The following is a 9297-nucleotide window of genomic DNA, read 5'->3' on the forward strand; positions in this document are numbered from 1 at the left end:
CTCTCTGTCCCTCACCCATAAAAATAAAAATTAAAAATTAAATTAAATTTAAAAACCTAAATCCTATGAAGCTTCTGGAAGAAAAAGTAAGAGAAGATCTTTCAGTTAGGCAAAGAGGTCTTAGATACAATGTCAAATGCAAAATTTAAAAAAATTATAAATTAGGCTTTATCAAAATTAAGAACTTCTACTCTTGAAAGGACAGTATTAAGATAATGAAAAGACAAACTACAGGGTGACTGGGTGGCTTAGCCTGTTATGTGTCCAGCTCCTGATTTTGGCTCAGGTCATGATCTTGCAGTTTCAATGGAGCCCTGCATGGGGCTCTCTGCTGTCAGCGCAGAGCCTGCTTCAGATCCTCTGTTCCCTTCTCTCTTTGCCCCTCACCCACATGCTTTCTTTCTCCCAAAAATAAATAAACATTAAAAAAATAAAATAAAACAAAATGGAGTCATGGAGGCTGGAACAGAGAGCTGTCACATCCTACTGCTCATCACAGCCCTTCATAGGCCCAACAGGAAAAAGTCCACTTTACTACCAGCAGGAGAGAGAAGAGCTTTCCTCCTTCCCCAATAACAACCCAGCCAATGGCTTTCCACCCCCCCCACCACGCTAAAAGAGAATGTTCTTCCACTTCCTTATGCAGATTTGCCTTACAGCTTTTGCTATAGCTTGCGTGTTTGAAACTGCAATTCCTCACATGGATTAAATCAGCTGGGGAGAAGATGTAGGAACATCAGAAGAAAATAAGGAGAGAACACTAGCTGGAAAAGTAAAAAGAGACTATAAAAGAAATAATTGGAACAGTTTAAGAGAACACCGGGAGACAATAATATGCTGGGATACAGGGAAAGAGTTTCAAGAAATTAATATATCCCACAAATTGCTCATTAACATGACAGTTTCAAAATCCATCTGTAAGAATTCGTAAGAAAAAGGAGTCTAGAAAATTTTGAGGAAGACAAAAGTAGGGGAGGGGGAAATGCTCTGTCAGGTGTCTAAACGTAGTATAAAGATATAATATTGTGTTGTGCTGTGAGTATGAATGAACACACAGATTAATGGGTCAGAAGAAATGGTCCAGGAAAACACACAGTCCTCAGAAGAAAAATAGTAAAGGAAGCAAACCAAAAGAAGTGTCACGGGAGGGAATAGAGGGAACCATCCCTACTGAGAGAGCCCTGTCTGCAGAGTTCTGGAGATATGAAAAAACAGGGCACATCTGAAGAAGCAGCAGAAATCCTTCATGACTTCAGAGGAAGGTGGAGGGAAAAGACAAGGGATAAGTCTGGAGAAGAAAACAGGACTATCTATAGGAAGGGAGATTCTCCTGAAGATCTAGCAAGTATCTGAGCTTTGAATGGAAGATCTGGAACAAAGAGATCGTTACCAGGCTGCTGCCAGGCTGCAGCCCCTTGTACCTAACACACTGGGATGTGTCTACCAAAGAGGGAGTCATGCTAAGTGAAGTAAGTCAGGCAGAGAAGGACAGATACTGTATGTTTTCACTCATAGGTCTAACAGGAGGAGCCTAACAGGGGACCATGGGAAGGGGAAAGTGGGGGGAAGAGTTAGGGAGAGGGAGTGAGGCAAATCATGAGAGACTCTTGAATACTGAAAACAAACTGAAGGCTGAAGAGGGAGGGGGGAAGGAGAAAAAGGGTGATGGTCATGGAGAGGGGCATTTGTGGGGAAGAGCACTGCGTGTTATATAGAAACCAACTTGGTAATAAACTATTTAATTAAAAAAATAAAATAAAAATAAAAAATATACAAAAAATAAATAGATAAGACCATAACCTGGTAATATAATACCTTGAAAATCAACAAAGATGTAACTGAATGCAATGGCCTAATATGGCTTTTAGTAAAAAGAAAACAGTTGACCGCAAAATGAACACTAGGGGGGAGAGGTTTTTTTAAAGCCACAAGGAAGTGAGAGCTGAAATTCTTATGCAATTTAAAGTTTACATCTTACATTGAACTTGGCAATGGCCCAGCTCATTCAACTGTCTTGTGCTTAGATTTAATAAGGTTTAGCTTCACTGACTACCCTTCCTTACCTCACATAAAAAAAGTATTACCAGAGCCTTAATGTCTATGTTTGCTGATCACTCCTTCCTTCACAAACAAAAACAAATGTCATCTTCAGGCATTTGAAGCATTAATTCATCACTGAGCCTTCACTAACCCACGCTGCTAATCATCTGATGGGTTTTGCATCAATTAAAGGACTGACTCATATTATAAACCTGTCTTGATGTATTACAGAAATCCCGACCTGGATGCCTTCAGGGACCAGACTCATAAATAAATGAGTGAAGCAGGCAGATTATGTATTAATCATTCTACTGACAAATTAAACATGGGGAAGTTAATGCCCTGCCTCCCTCATCTACCCTCCACACTGCTGGAAGTGTGGCATGGCCAGACCATCCTCAAGCTTCAAAAGCTTCCCATCACCTTTTGGACAATGCCCAAGCTCGAAAGCATACAAGGCCCCCCATGATCTGGCCTTTGTCTGTCTCATTCTTATTTCTCTTTAAACTCTGGTGATACTGGCCTGGTCATATTTCCTAACGTCATACATTTGTGATTCTCACTTCTCTGCTTTGGCCTATGCTGTTTCTTTCGTCACAAAGACCCACCACCCCACACACATCTCCACCACCACACCCTTGGATAACTCATGCTCTTTTGTGATTTACTCTTTTCTCCACAGGAACTTTCTCCAAAGACCATCGTCCTAACTCCTTTTTCCCCATACTTGGCCTATAGACTTACCCCCCCCCCCCGCCAAAAAAGAAAGTCTGACAAATTAATTTACACTCTGTTTTAAATGGCTGACATCTGCTAACATTGTTGACCCTTTCCAGATAGAGTTTCACCAATATAAATACAGAATAACCAGTTAATTTTAAAAATTAGATAAACAATAAATAACACTTTTGAGTAAGTGTAGCCTGTGCAGTATTTTTATTTTACCTGGGGCACCCCTGTCCCTTGGGCATCTGGATTCTATCAGTTAAGCAACTAGCATGTGAAGCCCTGTGCTTATGCTATGGGAGGAACAGAAGTATCAAAGACATCACCTAAGCAAAATGGATAAAGACCCAAGAATGGGACTCACGTACCGGTGGCCAGAGCCTCCTACCACTCCTGAATTGTGTCCTGCAAGAAGGTCTTCTCCTACATCTGACCTCTGTTCAAATGTTCATTTTGCTGTGAGCCATCTTCTCCCTGCCATAACTCTCCACTCTGTTCTTATGGCCCCAAATCCAGTCTTTAGTGTCACTCTCCCACTCTGGTTTCTCTTCAGATCGAATAAATCTTTCGCCTTTTAAGGTGTCACTCTCGCAAGTGTTTAGATCCAACCTTCCTGTTCTGCTGCCTCAGGAATCCCAGAACCACTTCTAAGGCTGGATTCCAAATTGGCTACACCGAGAAGCCTCTTGTTCCAAGTATAAGATGGCCTGCAAGCCTTAAAATCTTACAAATAATCTGTCTTTTTAGTGATTTGCAGCTATTAGGTTCTGAAAACAGAGACATGCAGGGGTATAGAAAAAAGAAGACCAAGCCATGAGGTGTCCATATTCATTCTGCACTCCTCACTCCAGGCACGCACGCAAATCTGAGTGTGGAGTACATTGTCCTGCCTTAAAATAAAGACATTAATTCTTTTGGCAACATCTGTTCTCGTTCCCACTATTCCTTAAAAGTAAATCTAATTCTATGACGTGGTAGCAAATAACTCAGATGTTTCTGTGGGAAGACAAAGAAATGCATGTGACGCTATAAGACAAAACTTAATTTACAATCTTCATCACATATCTCTGCTCTCTCTCCAAGTTAATGACATGTCACCCCCACCCTCTCTCTCAACTCTTCCCACAGCTGTCCCATCCCCCGGTTCCAAACTAACTGCCTCCTTGTCTTCTCCCCACCAGCCTAATACTCTTTATTAGAAGAATCCTATTGTCTCTGGTTCTCCCACCCAGCAGCCTCACACCTCTCACCTCAGTCAACAAGCAAAGGCTCCTCTTCTGAAAACATCCGAGGACTGTCTGTAACAACTACCTCTGCATGTTTCCATGTGTGTCATTACTGTGTCCTGTCTGGGGAAATCAAAGGCAGCCTTGAAAGGTGAAAGGAGCCCCAAAGAAGCATTTTGCAACTAAGAGAAATAGCACAGGAAAGAGGAAAATTGTAGTCGCTTTTCCTTCTCTCCAAAGCTTATTGCCAAGAACTCTGTGGTTAGAGGCTTGGATTTTGTTCTAAAATGTAGGGATTTTCTCCACATTTCTTTTCCAAATATGTTATAATTCTGGGTCTCTATCTTAAAACTCATAACTTATGCAGGTGTTTGCATTCCTTTAATTATCTGATTGTGACAGGGGGTGCCTGGGTGGCTCAGTCAGTTAAGCCTCTGACTCTTGATTTCAGCTAAGATCATGATCTCATGGTGCCATGAGTTTGAGCCTCCACCATCGGGTTCTGTGCTGACAGTGTGCAGTCTGCTTGGGATTCTCTTCCTCTCTCTCTCTCTGCTCCTCCCCCACTTGCTCTCTCTCTCTTTCTCAAAATAAATAAATCAACATTAAAAAAATAAATATCTGGTTGTGACAGGGCTTATTGTTGATAGATTCACTGTCTCATTTACATGTATACAATATTCTTTTGTTCTATAAATACGTCACACTTGACAAAATGCAATGGATCTAAAATATTTTTTTAAAGAGAGAGTGCATGCAAGTGGGGGAGAGGGCCAGAGGGAGACAGCAACTCAAGCAGGCTCTATGCTCAGCACAGAGCCCAATGTGGGGCTAATCCCACAACCGTAGGATCATGAGCCAAAATCAAGGGTCAGATGCTTCACTAGCTGAGCCACTCAGTCACCCCAGATGTAAAATATTTTTAACAAATATTAGAAGACTCAAAAAATGTAATGGGAAACCAGGGGAGAATTTAGTCAGGGAAGTGGTATAAATTAAATTAACAATATAAGAAAATAATCTGACTTCAGGGTGGAGAATTCATTTGAAGTAGGCAAGAGTAGAAATAAGAATATCAATTAGAAGGCATTGTGATAATCTAGGCCTTATTTTCAACAGTTCTGAAGTTGTGATAAATCCAAAAACGTTACGGCTGAAGTGTCCCTTTATTGTATCTATAAAAGCAGAGTTTCGTGAACTTTAATACTGTAAACAATATTGTAAGAGACACCTTTAACTCTGACAAAGTATAACACACTTTAAGTACTTTGGAAGCAATCCCATTCCCATGACAATGTGCTATTATAAACAATGTCTTACTGTTTAAGTACATTCTTGAAAGACTTTGTGCAATAATTTGTCCAGTAGTACAAGTATGTGCAATACATGGGTCTACACTCTGTACTCAATAAGTATTTACTAAATAAATAGACATATTACATATTCATCATTTTTTTTTAAAAATTGCTCCTCATTCAGATGTTAAGTGAGTGGACCAGCTTTATGCCCCACCTTAATTTCTATGAAATAAGTCATGTGCCCATGTAATAGTCTCATAGAATAAAGTACAAACTCTAATCCCAGCTATCATCTCAGAATATTTAAGAATAGGTCCCAAATTACCTTTGACTTATAAAGTTAAACTATATAATTTTAAATGACACAAATATAGTAGGAGTCAGAGTTATGGGTGTGTCTGCAGAAAAGATAACCAGCAAAAATTCAAGTATGTTTGTTTTCTTATTGGAGGATTGTTGTTAACGTGAAGGATTCAGTTAAACATATGGAAGTACTTCCTGATAGGGAAGACAGCTAAAGGAATGAGCACCAAAAAGAAATTCAGCATCTGCTCTTCGGAGACGTTTTATAAAGGCAATAGTTGTCGATAAGTCCCACTAAATCTCCAGGCAAAATTCACGATGTCACAGAGTGTGAGCTAACACTGACTTATACCCACCATAACTTTTGTTTTTAAGTTTGAAAAGCAAATGAATAAAGTGAACACTATTTCAGTGAGGGACACTTAATCTAATTAAGAAAACAGACTAATCAGATGCTATCACAACACAAAATCCTCAAAAATAGAATTATGGCACTTATAAATGATGATCTCTTTGCAAAGAAGTACCTCTGTTCCAAAGCCCTTGCCACCGATGAAAGTAATCATACTGCATTTATTTAAAAATTAATCATTATTCTAACTTTTCATTTATTTTCACTGAGACTAATGAAAGGTAACTACTAGTCAACCTCTTTGCCTTAAACTCAAAACTAGTAGGAATATATCAATAACCCTCAAGGCACCCTAGTCATTAAGAGACCATTTCATTGATTCTGAATAAGAGAACCATTTAGCAACTAGTACATACAGAGCATTGTCCTAGTAAGGAAAAAAATAACTAGATCCTGCCTCCCAAGAATTTATTATCTACATGAATACATATACACAAGCTCGTATCCCAGCAAAAACTCTGGACTACTTGAGGACAGTGATGGCCATACAGTGACCCATCCCGCAAGATCTCCTCATCAAATGAGTTGAAACAACAAGATACATGCCCTCAGTATAAGTTGAAGATAAAGAATGCCAAAGCTGCAGAATAACTGGCATTAAAGAGAAAACTCACCAAATTACAGTGTATGGTCTCTCACTTGTCCAACTGCCTCATTCTGTTGCAAGACCATGTAGAGGCGGGCCAAGAAAAAAACGCGTGGAAAAAAAAGATAGGGAAGCTAGCAAAAGGGACAATGTAAACTAGCAACCTAAATGTCCATCGACAGATGAATGGATAAATAAGCTGCAGTAATAATAAAAAGAAATATTATTCATTAATAAAAGACATACTGATACATGCTAAAAATGGATGAACCTTGAAAATGTGCTAAAATGAAAGAAGCCAGTCACACACACACACACACACACACACACACACACACACCATACATGGTTTCATTTTTATGGAATGTTCAGAGTTGGAAAACCTATAGCAACAGAAGATGAAAAGAGAATCAGTGGTCGGCTGTGGCCAAGGGTGTTTGAGTGATTGCTAATGGGCACAGGAGTTCTTTGGGGAGTGATAAAAATGTTCTAAAGTTGCTCGTGGTAGTAGTTACACAACTCTGTGAATATACTAAACACCATTAATTTGCATATTTTAAATGGGTGAATTATTTATCATATGAATTATATCTCAATAAAACTATTTTTAAAAAATCTGATCCATAGAACATTTCCCTGTTGGAACCACCCCAGAAAAAACAGAGCACGTAGAAGTGATGGGACTATATACATCACACAGGAGATACAGATGTGTTCATCCAGGCAGAATAAAACTGAGCCAGAGTCAAGGAACAATAAAACTAGTTTAGCTTGTCATTTGCCTAAGGTCTAGAGTGACTTAATGAGAGAACTTGTCCTCCCAGCTCAATCATTCCTGTCCTCTGGGAGTGAAACATGGTTTAGATTTTGTCTTTGTTTTTGCCAAATGAGTTAAAATAAACACAATATAAAATTTACCACCTTAGCTATTTTCAAGTCTACAGTGCAGTGGTATTAAGTACCTTCACATTGCGTGGCCGTCCCCACCATCCATAACACTTTTCTCTTTGTAAATCTAATATCCCATAACTCTCCATTCTCTCTTCCCATCTAGCCTCCAGCAACCCCCATTTGTCTTCCAGCCTCATGATTTGACTGCTCTAAATACTTCATGTAGGTGGATTCATACAGTGTATGTCCTTTTGTGACTGGGTTAGTTCACTTGGCATAACATCCTCAAGGTTCTTTCATATTGCAGTGTATTGCAGAACTTCTTTCCTATTAAGCCCAAATAATATTCCATTATATATATATATATATATATATATATATATATATATACACACACACGTATATATCACATTTTATATCACATTATATATATACACACACACACACATATATAAAAATCACATTTTATTATCCACTCATCATCCAAGGACACATGAGTCGCTTCTATGTTTTAGCTATTGTAAACAATGCTGCTGTGAACATGAGTGGACAAATATCTCTTTGAGACCCTGCTTTCAACTCTTTGGGTTATATACCTAGAAGGAGAGTTACTAGGTCATATGGGAATTCTATTTTAATCTTCTGAAGAGGCTCCATACTGTTTTCCACAATGTACCATTTTACATTTCCACCAACAGTTCGCAAGAGTTTCAGTTTCCCCACATCCTCACCCACTCTGGCTGTTTTCTGGGGTTTTTTGATAGTAGCCTTCCTACTGGTTGTGAGATGATATCTCATCATAGTTTTGATTTGCATTTCCCTAATGATTACTGATGACGGGCATTTTTTAATGTGATTGTGCCCATCCAAAGATTTCTTTGGGGGAATGTCTGATGAGGTCCCTTCCCATTTTTTAAATTAGGTTTTGTGTGTTTTGTTGTTGAGTTTTAGGAGTTTTTTATATCTTCTGGATATTAATCCTTTATCAGATACAAGTTTCACAAATATTTTCTCCCATCCCTTGGGTTGCCTTTTTACTCAATAGACAGTGTCTTGATATGCAAAAATTTTTAATTTTTATCAAGACCAATTTGTCTACTTTTCTTTCATTGCCCATGTATTTGGTGTCATATCCAAGAAATCACTCCACAACACCAATGTTGTGAAGATTTTGTACTATATTTTCATCTAGTTTCATTGTTTTAGATCGTAAATGTAAGTCCTTGATCCACTTTGAATTAATTTTTATATATTGTGTTGGATAAGAATCTAACTCAATTCTTTTGTGTGTGGATATCCAGTTGTCCCAATACCATTTATTGAAAAAACTCTCCTTTCTCCCATTGAATGGACTTCACATCCTTGTCAAAATTCTTGTGATCATATATTCAATGGTTTAATTTCTGGACTCTCTCTTCTATTCCACTGGTCTATATGTCTGTCTTTATGTCAATACCATGTGGTTTTGATTATTGTAGATTTATAGTAGGTTTTTAAATCAGAACATGTAAGTCCTCCAGTTTTGTTCTTTTTCAAGATCGTTTTGGCTCTTCAGGATCCCTTGAGATTCCATATGAATTTTAGGATGGGTTTTTCTATTTCTGCAAAAAAAATATTATTGGAATTTTTATAGTAATTGCTGTGAGTCTTCAGATTACTCTGGGTAATATTGGAATTTAATAATATAAATCTTCCCAATTCATGAACATGGAATGTGTTTCCACTTATTTATGTCTTCTCTAATTACTTCCAGCAATGTGTTATAATTTTCATTTTACAAGCTTTTCATCTATTTGGTTAATTCATAAGTATTTT

This window comes from Suricata suricatta, chromosome 3 (assembly GCF_006229205.1).
Source record: "Suricata suricatta isolate VVHF042 chromosome 3, meerkat_22Aug2017_6uvM2_HiC, whole genome shotgun sequence".
In the NCBI taxonomy this organism is placed as follows: Eukaryota; Metazoa; Chordata; class Mammalia; order Carnivora; family Herpestidae; genus Suricata; species Suricata suricatta.